Genomic DNA, 14,075 nt, shown 5'->3' with positions numbered 1-14,075 from the left:
CCAGACAAACCCAAACCTCTAAACTGAGCATAGCATTATACTTTAATTTCTGTAAAAATCCTTTATGTAGCAAAAAGATAAAACTATCTTTGATTAAACAAAGCACTGAAAACCATTCACACTCAGTGCCAGTAAAAAGCAATGTCAGTAGTGTTGCTGAGAAAGCAGAATTAATCACATCTGGCAGGAGACTGTCAGATCTCTCCGATTTGTCAGGCACAAATTAGTAGAATTCTTTCAGACAATCTGATGACAAAGAGAACAAAATGTTTAGAATGAAAAAGAAAACATTTTTCTACTAAGCAAATGCCATCTTTTAGGACCAAACTGGGGAGTGAGAAATGATGTCTTATTATTTTAAAATTTAAAAAGGAGTTTCATTGTCATAGATCACAACATGATGAATGAATTCTACTTTGACACTTATTTTTATCATAGATCACGAAAATAACACTTTATCATTAACTGGTATCTGAAGGCCTTAAATAATCTTTAATCACAAGAAATAGAAAGTTGCTATGTACTGCTATATATTTTCCAAAACCATCAGAAATAAACATCAGGGTTTTTTTAAAAATTTGTTTTGATATTGATTTATAAGTGTCATAGGTTATATCTTTATATATATTTATGAGTTTATATCTTTAAGAAAAAAAAATTTGGAGAAAGTAATGACACTTGCACACAGTGTACTTCAAATTTAATTGACAAGGCACTTGCACTGAAATCCAAACTACTGTGTGATAAGTAGCACAGAATAAAAGTCGTGAAATACTTTAGAGGTTTCCTATGCAAAACTTTTAATTATAGACAAGTTTGTAATGAAGCCATTCCCTAATGGGATGTGTCAATTGTTGCACTGAAGTAATAATTCTGCCCTTCTTTGAATTCATGACATGCCCATGTGCAGCATTGTCTTCTATCCTTCTTTCTATAAAGCATATACTCGGTAGAAAGTGGAATCTTTTGAAAAAGTAAAGACATTTATTTTGCAAAATATGATTTTTTTTCTTTGCATAAAGAAAAAGAGACAAAACCCGCTTGTTTTAATCTGGTGATATAATACTCAGATATTATCATCTGTGCCATACACATGATCACTTGTGTTTTCAAGTCAACATAAACTCCCAAAGCTGAAACATCCTATTGCTAGCTGAAGTATCCACAGTCTTGTCTTATGCTGCAGCATCTATATTTTTTGTGTTATGCTGAAGGATGGGGACTTAAACATGCTACATATTTGACCAAAGAAAGTGTTTGATTGTTCACAGAGAATTTGATTCCCACATCAGACTAGGATTTCTGGAGATACCACTCTCTATTTTCTGGGAATAAGAAGGAAGCAGTAATGTAGAGGCATAAAAGCCATTCCATCAATTACTGATGAATTTCCTGTTAACTCCATTATCTAAAAATATCCATAAAACCCATGAAGCAGCTAGAAGCTAATATTAGATTTCTCTGATGTTGAAATACCAGTGTTGAGGTGCCCTGATGTCTGGCAACTCCTTGGGTGTTGGGAGACCCATGTGGGGTCTGGGAGGCTTTGGCAGCCAAGGTCTCTCCCATCGTCCTTATCCCAGGAGCAAGACAGCCAGGACAAGGGGGAGGAGTCGGCGAGGCAACCTCAGCCCTAGTGATCCCATAGGGCTGATGAAGAGCCAAAATCAAGCCAGGCTGCCCCTGGTGTGTGAGTAGAGCTGAGGTGGGGACAGGAGTTGATGGCCCTGGGACGTTGATATGAGTTTTGGGTTGTGGATAAGGTGGGGGAGCTTCAGGTTCAGTCAGGGTTCCCAGAGCCTCGAGGGTTAGAGATGAAACATGATTTTAAAGTGTTAAGATTTTAGCTAAGGGTTAGAAGCCATTTATATTGATCAAGATGTAAGTTAGATCAGTAAATGGTAGGTTAATGATTATTAGATACCTAAGCCAGAGCTAATTGTTATATTTTGAGTATATTTCTAGAAGAAAGTGGAGTAAGTGAACTCTTATAAGAACAGATTGAAATCAGTAAGAACAATGGCCAGCACCTGGAATTGGTATCAATCAATCATGAAGCAGGGGACCTTGGATCGTGCCAGAGGGTCACAGAGACCTGATGAAGACTCTCCTGACTTCATCCTTTGAGACCGCTGACCCAATTCGAGACCACCAACCCAATTCAAGAGAAGAATTACTCACGCACAAAGGACTAATAGCCTCATTTTAATACAGAGCTGGGATGGGAGGTGCTGGGGTTATGCATATGTATTGTATGTAAGATCCTGGAAAATAAATAGAGAGCAAAGAGCCTTGTTCAGGGTGGCCACGCCTTTTGGAGATGACTCCTGTGCCGCCCGCTGGTGAATAAACATACCACTTTCTAACTTTAATTAGTTAGAGGGTCTTTGTCCGTGATTATATCGGTTTTCAATGACTCAGAGAAAAACTTCACAACGAACTTAATCTATTAGATGGGGTTAAATGTTGAGAAGGAAACAAACAAAAAAAGGGGTTTGCAAATAGGAATTGGGTAAGTGCCCATTGCCAACATGTTAAAGCAATAAGCTATTAGTTATTCAGGTGTTTGAGGTTAGGCATGATTCTCAGCTGACGAAAATACAAGTAGGCTGATCATACTCTTTGCAGATTGGTTTTATTTTGCATGAGATTATTGGGAGATAAGGTCCTTGTAGTTTGTGGTTTGTCTTAGGTGGGAGAGCGATGAGAATGGCTGTAGCACTGGATTAAAGATCAGAGGATCTGATTCCCATTTTGGGTGACAGTTCCTTGGATTGAGCAAATCAGTTGACAGGGAAGTGTAATGTTTCTTTTCTTCTCCTTGGCTATTTTGTGCTGAAGATCTATGGACCCATTTATCCTACTGATTTCAGTGAGACCACTCTCAATAAATATAGGAACAAGCATAAACTGTTTGCCAGATTTACACCTTAGATTAAAAGTGGTTTTTGCTGGTTTGTGAGAAATCCTTCTCCTGCTGCTTCATGGAGTATGAGTGTGTTTGTGTTTGAACATACTGGAGCATTCAGCTCTTGCAATACATGTGTTACTGAGCACACACTTAACAGATGAATTGGTACCACTATCTGAGCACAACAGCAATATCTAAATCCTGAGAAGACAGTATGCCCTCTGTTAGATATTTAAGTGGCAAGCTAGACAAATTAGATCTATTATCAATAATGGTAAAGTTAACATCACCCCAAAGAGTTTTGAATTCTTTATCAATTATGAGAAACTGAATGCCTGTGCTTAGCTTCCCAAAACTCTGCTGTATCAACCTGTTGTGCTGCCTGTTGAGACATATTTCTCTGAAGTGTTGGCAGTAACTTCTATGTGAAAAGGCAGCCATGAATTAATTTATTGTTCAGAAATTAGAGACAATATCTTCCTACACCAAATCAACCAAATTTCCCTGGAAGTGCTTGAGTAGCTTAACATGCAACAAAAGAAACATTAACTTATCCTGTCTAACCTATTTTGAAATGCTTTGTTATTTGTAACAACAGAATTAACATCTTCTAGCCTTTTTTTTTTTTTTTTTTTTTCCCTTCACTAGGCCTTTTGAGGGCAGAATGACAGCCCTCTAGGGGTTAAACAAATGCAAGTGCAATCTAACTATTTTGCATCTGACTGCTGTATGCAACTTTGCTTTTTCCCAGAGGTAAGTACGTATGTTCAGGTGTTTTTACACCTGTAGGAGTCTCCTGGGTGTGTGGCCAAATGGGACAGGTGGTGACAAGAGATCTCTAGAGTCAAGGCTGGCCTTAGAGTATGTGGTTTATTGCATAGATAGTGAGTGAAGGGGCCCTGCTGAGAGCTGCCAGCTGCAGCTCAGAGCAGGCCCGTGAGAGAGAGAGAGAGAGCTAGGAGAGAACAAAAGGGGAACGAAGTCCAGGAGTGAAGAAGAAGAGTTAATAGCGTAGTAGAGAGCAGAGAGGAAGAGAAGAGTGAAGAGGCAGAGCGAAGAGAGCTAAGTTCCCGTTACAATACATTAAATCCTTTTCTATACTGAATATTGTAATCTACACTAACCAGTCTAGTACAAGATACAAATCCTATAGCATTTACATACAGCCTATAAGAATCATTACATTACCCTATGTGTTACAATTTAAACTCTAAGAGTTGCTCTTCAAACTCCTCTTGCCAAGCTAGCAGGGTCTGCTCTGACCCTTGGACTTTCAGTAAGGAGAAAGGCATTGTTAAATCAAGGGAAGATTACCTTCAGCTGGCCATACCATTGTTTTCCAGACATTCAGTAACTAGGACATCTCAGACATCAAAACTTGCTTTCAATTCTATTTCACTTATAGGTTTCATATTCTCGAAATCTAAGCAATCATATTTATAAGGCTTTCTAGTTTTATCCTTCCCAACATACACCTTCAGCATTCTGACCTGCATAACATCACCTATTCCTATAGTGCTGAGCACTTTGAGTGCAAAACCCAAACTATTTTTTTGCCAACAATACATTGCCTTTCTCTCAGGCTCTATCTCACTATTATTTCTGAAAACCTCATAGCACCTAGGTGTGCTACAAAGCCCTTTTGAGGTAGAATTTTTGCTTAGTCCAGATAAATTATATTCCATGCCTATTTTGTTTTTATGGATTTTTTTTAGAGTAGCCTTAAGGATGGATGAAGTTCAATATATGTAATCAAACATTTCTTCTACTAAGTAATTTTTTCTCTGTCTAGCTTTAATAATTATATATATATACATATATATATATATATATGTATGTGTGTGTGTATATATATATATATATGAGAAGTATCCTGTGCTTTCCTTGTTCCCTTTTCTGTGCACAGACTTTTTCTTTGGACCACTTATGGATCTATGGACTAATGGGCTTATGGCATGACCTCCTGTTCTTCCTTTAATAGTCATGACACCATTGCTTCAACCTCAAAAATGTGTCAGGAAAACAGGTTGTGTTAGAATTTTTGTAGTCTGCTTCACTTATTTAGCTGGATAAGCAGGCATATGACAACAACATGCTGAATAATCAAGTATATCCATCTTTACAAGACTTTGGCTTTTTCTTAGCAACTATTCCCTCATCCATAATTCCCTCATGGGCAGATTGACTGGGAGGACTGGCAGGCTTTGTAGAGTTTCATTCAATTTGAATGTTTGAACAAACTTACCTGTTGGAATAGTATTGATTCCTTTTAAAATTTATTTCCATCTATTTGGCTCTTACTGGATGTGTTTACAGAATGACCATACAATACATGTGTCTCAAAAAATGCTTTACTACAATAAAAAAACCAGTACACTATTATGAATGGCTAATTTGGGAACCTTTGGATATTTTTAAATTTCCCTTTGTAAAATCTCACATATAACTTCAAATTAGTTGACACCAGGCTGGGATTTTCTAGAAGCAAAATGAACTGCCTTCCCGTGGCCAGAAGAATTCCTATTTTTGTCCATTGTATTTAGCAATACAAGATATTCTAAAAATTAGTTCCAATGCATGTTAAAATTGATTTCTGTCCTGTGTTTTCCTTACAGCCAAATTGATCATTGTTTATTTGCCTTTTAAAAAGAGTCTGTTAATATGAGTTTGTCAATCTCTGGTCTGGGTGCTAGCATGTGTAACCACAAACGTGGTTCAGATCTGAAAATTTTCCATGACAGCTGCAGTCTCTTCGCTTTACTCCCTTTGAGCCACTGTACACAAACCACCATCACATGGTGCTGCATTTAGACCTGCAAGGGATAATACTTGACTTTAAAAGAAATTTCAGCTTGTAAAGATATACCATACATCTGGATCCCATCAGTTAATTTTGTTAGGCTCAAAATATAATAGCAATATAATTTAAGGTTTTATTAGATCTGAGTTGGGATGGTTGCAGATGACTTACACACAGCCTCTACGCACAGCATCTCTTCCTGATTTTTAATCTCCACTACATGTTACTCTGCCATAGTATGAAGAGGTAACATTTTCTCAAAGGAAAGGTTTACAGCTTTTTAGATACAGGCAGGTAGATATGGATTGTTTCCTTTACTTTTTTTTCCTAACAGTTCAATTTTGTCAGTGAAATAAATATGTCCCTGCATCTGAATTAAGGTTGATTCATCACTTGCTACAAAATATATCAGAAATAAACATCATAATTGCTTCCTTTTCTTCACAATATTGTACTAGCTTGGCTTCTTTTGCCAGAAAACCTCCTCAGACCATCCAGAAGTGCCAAAACATCTGAGATAATACACATTAAATTACAGTATTATAAAGATGAACCATCTGTGCTAAGGTTTTCAGTGTTGCATGGGAATGAAAATAGGAATATGACAAATCTCAGACAGGTTGTTGCAAGACCTAACATGATATAACTAAATTGAGTTAAGTCAGCCCTGGTAAGGTTAAATAGCCATCACAGATTTTACCTCCTACAATTAAACCTCAAATTAGAAAGACTATGTCAGATATGCTACGGAATCCACAGAGAACAAAGGGAAAAAAATTGACTCCTCTGGTAATTTGATCAAAGTTTTGCTTTTGTTGTTATATTCATCCATGGCTTATAAATAGGTCTGTCTTTCAGTGCAGCTCTTGCCCAAGACTTCTATGTACACATATTTTGAGCTAGGTCTGCTATATTTGCTAAGCTAAAATTAATTTACTAATATGCAAGAGTTAACAACATGATAATTTAAAGCCATGTAGTTTGGGTTTTATTAGCATTCACTAGAAGGATTTTTACCTTTTGTTAAAGATAATTAACATCTTCCACTTATGCGGAAGCATGGGGTGAGGGGAGGGAGGGGAGGCTGAACAGAGGAAAAATAAAAGTTTTCATTGCCTAGTTAATTATTATCCTAATGACATTCCTGATGGTTTAAATAGCAATTCATTGTATACAAAATGTTAGCCAGAGATACAAAAGAATTTATATTCCATGTGTATTATGTTTATGTAAGAAAATGAAGAAGGAAAATATGGAGCAGGAAGGCAGAAGGAAAAGCTGGATAGTGAGCTGCTGGAAAGACAGTGTCCAATAAAAAGCAAATTCATTTTAGGCTTCATTTTAGTTCCCTCTTCCCAGTCAGAAAACAGACTCTTCTTCTGTGATCCAAGTTAGTGCTTGGTGTGTGATTTAATATGTAAACAAGGAGAAGATGATAAGATGCCACAGCCATTATATTGATCTTTCTTTGTATGGTTAAGGGGACTCTAGACTTAGCTGGGAGTACGATTGTACTTATCCAGCTCTCCCTGAGCTACAAGTTAATCAACAGAAATTCCTTCTCTTCTCACCCATTTCTTCAGCACAGCTGCTGCAGGAACTCTAGAGAGTACCAGGTTAAGTTCTCTGCCTTTGCTCATGTTGCAGGGAAGGTGTCTGTTAATGGCTCCACACATCCTGTAAGTAGGAAAGATCCAGCTTCTGAAATGACTGCTCAGAACAGAACATGCTGAAAGTGAAACAGTCATTTCCCAACATACTGGGCATTTCAGATGATTGTTCCTCTTCACATTGGGTATGTTTAAGGCTGCAGCTCTGCAAAACCTGTGTTCCAGGCACTTGTTCTCAGCCTTTCTGGATACAAGGCTTTCTTCCATACTGATTTTTGGTGTCAGCCCTTGAAAAAACAAAAATGTGCAGGGTAAGGAGGTGTGTGTGCTGACATAGGCCTACCAAAGGCAAAATAGATCCAGCCAGCTGCCTGAAAAGGGTTACATTTTGCAAGTCTTAATAGAGGCCTTCTGCTCCTTGCACCCCAAAATTCATACCTAACTTAGTCCTTCTGTTTTTTGATTGTGGAAAACATAATTTGGGTTTTTCATGCCATTACATATGAAAAACTAGGTATAATGGTAATGAAGCAAAAAATTTCTTAAACTGGCCTTGTATCCAAAAAGGCCTGATAATTATGTATTTAATAAGGATTAAAAGATAAAAGATGCAGGTGAGAAAGCATCACCAAGTCACATTTTACTTTTGTTTTATTACACGCTTTCAAGGAAGTTATTTTAATTTCTTCTCTCTCTCTCGTTCCCCCCCCCCCCCCCCCCCCCTCTACTTTGCTAGATATGACACAGTTTGTTTTCTGAATGTTTTTTCCTGGCCTGTCTTATCTTATACAACAGGACTGCAACTTTGGACTGCCAACTTTTCTGATGTCTATGAGCAGAACTTAAAACTGTTGTACATGCAGTTTATTTTGGGAGCATTTGGGATATAGTCCAAGAAAATAAACTGAGATGTACAAAGTTACACAATGGTATTACAGGGAAGAAAGACTACATTGTATACAGGAGGAGTACCAAGAATTTATTGATAACCTAATCACAATATGGCAATTGTTACTAGTCCAGACATATAAACACAGTCCCAATTAGTACAGAAAATCCTCATTAATAATAGTGCCATTAAAAATGTTAAATATGATAACTTATGTTTGTATTATGCTTGCCCCACCAATACCTCTCTGGATCTGATAGTCAAGTGTTTGAGCTGAAGAATGCTTCATCTGATTTTATGAGGAGCTGTTTACTCCTGCTGTTCTTAAATGTAATCGACCAACCCTTGTCTCTCATGAAATAAAATATTTTTGTAACACACCCACAGGCTGCTGCCGATTTAGGAAGCTTTCAGAACAAAGCATTGACCCTAAATATGAAGATATTTTGAAAAGTAATTGAATCACCAGTGTGACTGAGATTTTCAGAGGTATTTTTCAATATACAGTGGTTAATATTAGTCTCTGAACCTGCATACAAATCAAACATTGTCTGATAGTTCTGAATAATCAACTGTTGTATTCTATTTATTACATTTATATGTGTATTCCCTGCTGAAAGAAGGTTGACTGCTGCATCAAAGTGTCATTGTTGAAAAATTCCCAAATATTGTGTAATAATAACCAGCTCAGCTCAGCACGTACTAAGTTACTATTTATTTAATGAAGTGTTTAGGGAGATGGAAGCTCCATAAAATCACAGTAGTTCTTTTTAGGACTAATCAAGCAGTGTTAAAAAATGAGTGATTACTGTAAGAGTTATAATTAGTCCTTTTTTTTTTTTTTTAATAAAGAACTGTTTGTTTTGCTTGTGTATTCTTATTTAAGATTGATAATTTTTGTGTGCATCTGTTAATGCACAAAACCGAAACACTTTTACTATTATGCTGTTCCATGATCAATGATCTTGCTAGAGATACCAGGGCTTAATTGTCATCTCCATATGAAATACAAGACCTCTTACTAAGATCTTCTGATGTCTTATGCATGCAATTTTTAAAAGACTTTGAATTGGACCCTCTTGTGCTAGTTTGGGGTAAGATAGTGAATTTTCTTGACTATAACTTGAATTCTGAAATATCAAACTATTTTCTCTTTAGGTAGAGGGATCCATAAAGAGAAATCAGTGTCTTACCACATATGGAGGTGGATGAGATTTTTTAACAAAATGGTTTTGTTTGAACGTACAGAAATGAATCCTCCAGGAATACAAAAAGAGAAAACATGTTGTGATGATAACTCATGATGCATGTTGACTGGATTGTATCCTCAATGAGATTTCTAGGTTTCATAATTGTGCTGTGAACTCTTTCAAAAAATTTTTCTTTAAGTGTCTTATGTTTAATGTCTTACTCATGTAACTCAATATCTTCCTTTCTTTGCTTTGGAAATTTTGTTGATATCAGTCTTATATAGTATTATTTGGTGTTCCTGTGCACTTGCTCCAACAAGCAATCCATGCTATCTCTATAACTTGCTTTTGGGTCTACATTTTTCTTCCCCGCAGCTGAGTAGTAGCTCATCAGGAAGAAAGACTTGAGAAGCTCTGATTGCATGTATAAACACAAGCATGTCCTCTCTGTGCACAATTATATGCTTCTTCTGTTTACTCTTACTTAAAACTCCTGATCAGTAGTCACATCACAGAGGTCCTGCAACAACATTAGGGCACAGTCTAAGAGTTTGCTAGCTACTAATGAACTTCTATAAAATTTAATCTGCACTATGAGGAAGATTTGATGAAAATGTATGTTTATACAGTAGTTTAATGGCAAAGTTTTCCTCTCTGGGTTTGGTGTAAGATCATTACAGGTATTAAACGTATAGTCTGAAATTCAGTGTAAATGCTGTCTGCAGTCTAGATTTTCCACTCCTTTTTCCTGTTGGTATATTCAAATGTCGTTGAAATAAAAGTATGCAGAAAGGAGCTTTTGCATTACTTGCTTAACAACTTTTTTTTTTTATTATTATTATTTTTTTTTTTTTTTTTTTTTTTTACAGACTAATTGAGTCTTCCAGGAAGAAAAATAGAATAAAAAGTATGATATAAGGAAAATACTTATATATGTAATATGTTTTATTACATATTTAATAATTAATTATTAATAATATGTAATTATTATTATTACATAATTAATTATGTAATAATATGTAATTAAGCCAGTTGTCTACAGCTATGTGTCTTAAAGTCCTCCATCAGTCTGCTAAATGCATAAACTCATTATTTAAGTTCAAAAGTTTCCAGAGAAACTTTCTGTTTCAATGCACTTACAAAGTCACCACCAACATACAAGTATCAGCCCTCTACTCTTAGACCTTGGTGGCTAATTCTAATGAATGATTTGACAAAAGTTTTAACTTTTTCCTTTTGACTTATTCAAAGGTACAATAGAAAATAATATTTTTCAGTGTTTGTTGCAGTGCATTAATTTGGTTTATATTGTATTTCAGTTTTATATTGGGTTTTGTGATGTTTCTTCTGTTCCCACTGTATTACGTGGTTTGTCCCTGCTTGGCCATGCCCATCCCCCCACACTGGAATGTAACCCAACTCTGTTCCACTCCCACCTTGTCCCTGATTGGAGAGTGGCTTGTCCCTGCCTCTAGGCCCTGCCCCCTGGGTAAAATCGCTTGGAGGAAGGGGGGGGCGGTCTCTTTTGCTCAGTATGGGGAAGGATGTGGAGGGGAGAGACTTAAATAAAGCCCTGATCCCACCCCCCGGACAAAGAGCTGACTCTGCCTTTTGCCATTGACGGTCGCCTGTTCTCTCAAAGGAACCACTGTAAGTTTTCAAAAATATTAGGTTAAGGGATTTTGCTAATATACCTTGCTCTGTATTAAAGTGAGTTCCAACAAATTGTACATATTAGATGATCTGGGCTGGATTGTACAAACAGAGCAAAAGATTAAAAATGGCTTTTAATATAAAATATTTTCTTTTTTAACCACTTGACATTTTGGAAAACATACTAAAAATTATATATAAAACAACAAGCAGAAAAAAATACTTTGAATGGCCTTTTTTAGCTGTTTCAGGTTTTTTTCTAAGATAAGATTAGGTAGGTTATGGGTTTTTTTATTGTTGTTGGTTTTTTTTGTTTTTCTTTCTGTAGTTAGAAATAACAGCTTTTTAGAAAGAAGAATAACACAGAATATTTAAAATATCTCTTTACAAATGATTTTTGTGTTTTAAACCAGCTTTGTTTGTTGCTTCATTAATTAGTATGTTGCAAAACAGCTAAAACATATTGTAATATGGTGGGATTTTTTTAAATTCCAAAATGTTTGTTTCAATGAAACAGCTACTATTAACTCCATCAAATGCATCAGGAGGTCCCAAGTTCCTGAATCCAGTAACATGTTTTCATCTATAAGGCACAGAAATACAAAAAATTTCATGTCAAAAGTGGATGATGTTGTTCTTTAATGGGATAGTTACAGCCTGGGGTTGTCACTTTTACAATGTATGATGCAAAGCTCACTTTTTTTTTTTTTTTTTTTTTTTTTTTTTTTTTCTTTTTTTTTTCTTTTTTTTTTTTTCCCCTCAGATATTTGCAGGTTTTTTCTCTGTTTGAAGCTGTCAGTATATACGGTAGAATTTTAAATGGCAAAATCAGCATCATATTGGTGTGAACATCCATTACCCACTCAGTCATTCACATGGCATTTTTTAGGAGCTTTGAAAGTTTTCTTAACTTGACAAAAAAATTAAATTAAAAAAAAATAGTGAAATATATATCACACATTATTTAGACCAAAGAAGTATGGACAGGAATATCATTGCAGTAATAAAACTCTCTTTGTTTAAGGTCTAAACTTTCCATAGGGCCATAATGACCAGAATAACTTTTGGAAATTACTCCTAATAATGCTAGTTTAATAGAGTCCATATCCTTATAAATAGTTTTGACTTTAACATAATATTTAATTCATATACTAAGAGAGGATTTACTCAGTTTATACACAAGTTTCCTGTGTTACTGAGTGCTAATTTTTTTTCTTTTCAGCTCTTACTTTATCTCGTCTTTCCTCTATCTGTAGTTTATTTCAACAAACCAGTTTCTTTCTAATGTTAAATCGAATCTAAATCATATTATATCCAGTTCTGCCTTGTGAACAACCACATCCAAGTTCCAGCTGCAGCCTCCTTTGTTACTGTGTAATTAAAAGTAATATAATACTGAAATTTCTACCACTTGTATCTTTCTCATGTCTTCAGACTAAAATTATATTATTGTTTCATCCCTGACATTCAGTATCCCTTTTCTGTACTTTTAATTTGCCTTTTTTGTTTATGTTTCATAGTGGTGTAGCATATATACTTTTCCAAGTCCTATTTATGTGTCACAACACATACTCACATTAGCTTTGAATGATGTGTTTCTTGGAAGCCTTCAATTTAATTTGCACATGGGTAGAAATTATAGAGATGACAAAACTGTGCTACTTCAGTGTTTGAATTTCAAAATACCTAATTTGAAATCTGCCTGGAATCTGTCTTACAGCAGACAGAGACAGGGCTCTGAAAAACTGTTTGTCTTATGTCAATTTGCAGTTCTGCAAAAGCTGAAGTAAGTTATTTGACACAGTGACCTTGAGGTAACTTGTAAGTATTGACAACTTCAGCTCTTTGCCAAATCTCTTTTTATTTTTACACAACTTCTGGCTGTCCTTTTTAGGATACATTAGTGTCAAATTGAGGAATGCTGATTAGGGAAGACGAGTTACCTGCCATGGACAGGCTTGCTATCACAGTCGCATTTAGATGAGGTTGTAATGTATTTTGACTCTGGGAAGACAATACAATTTTAGATGTCTTCTTCTCCCTTTCTTTCCTCTTCCCCCAACCTCCTCTTGGATATGCAATAGTTAGTTCAGTGAAAAGTAGTAGTGAAAATTAAATGCCTGCCAAGGCTGAAAATAAGTAAGTGTGCACAACTAGGCTTGGACTCGAAGCATGACATCTGAGAGAAATAGATTTTTTCTGGAGGTGTGCAGTGACTGAACCTCACACCTCTGTGAATCATTCTTAAAGGAAATGGACTAAAAGCTTGTACCTGAATAGAAGGTACAAGCTATTTTGATAAAATTCAATAGTAGGACAATGTAAAATGTTCAAAGTACAAGAAACTCTCATGTGGTTTCAAAGAAACCAAAGTTGCCATAAACATGAAAAATATTCTATACTTCTGCTGTTAAAAATTCAGAAATTGAATGGATTTTTTTGGGATCATCTTGGTTGTAGATAGGGTGATTTATTGCAATGCTGCATCTGCAGATAAAATGGAAACCCAAAGAAAACTATTTCACTGATCATGGCTTTAGTCCTGCTACTCTCTACCTTGATTTTGTTGAAGATGAGTAGCAAATGTGTGTATTCCCAAAGAATAAGAATGAATTGTGTTAGATGTTGCTTACACATTTACACATGCCTATATATATATATATATATATATATAATCTGCTAATTAGGAGCCCAGTTTTCACAAGAATAAATTTTGGTGGGTTGTTGTTTTGTTGTTTTTCTTTTTTTTTTTTTTTTTTTTTTTTAATGTCTCCATCCATTCATGGGTTTTCTACTTGTTCAATTTATTGGTTAAGTATCAAAATATAAATATGTTCACATACTTAAAAATATGTGCTATATCTCCTTCTTTTCTGACTTAATATTAAAACTCTTAATTGACCGCTCTCTACAGGATGAGGCACAAATTACAAACTGACTGTGAATTATACTTGTAAGTATTCATTGGCGTGCATAAACAAAAATAAATCTGGGCTTTTCCTGGCAGGATTCTGCATTCTTT

The sequence above is a fragment of the Hirundo rustica genome, chromosome 2 (assembly GCF_015227805.2).
Source record: "Hirundo rustica isolate bHirRus1 chromosome 2, bHirRus1.pri.v3, whole genome shotgun sequence".
Taxonomy (NCBI): Eukaryota; Metazoa; Chordata; class Aves; order Passeriformes; family Hirundinidae; genus Hirundo; species Hirundo rustica.
The sequence above is the reverse complement of the archived record's forward strand: the minus strand, read 5'-3'. Positions refer to the sequence as shown.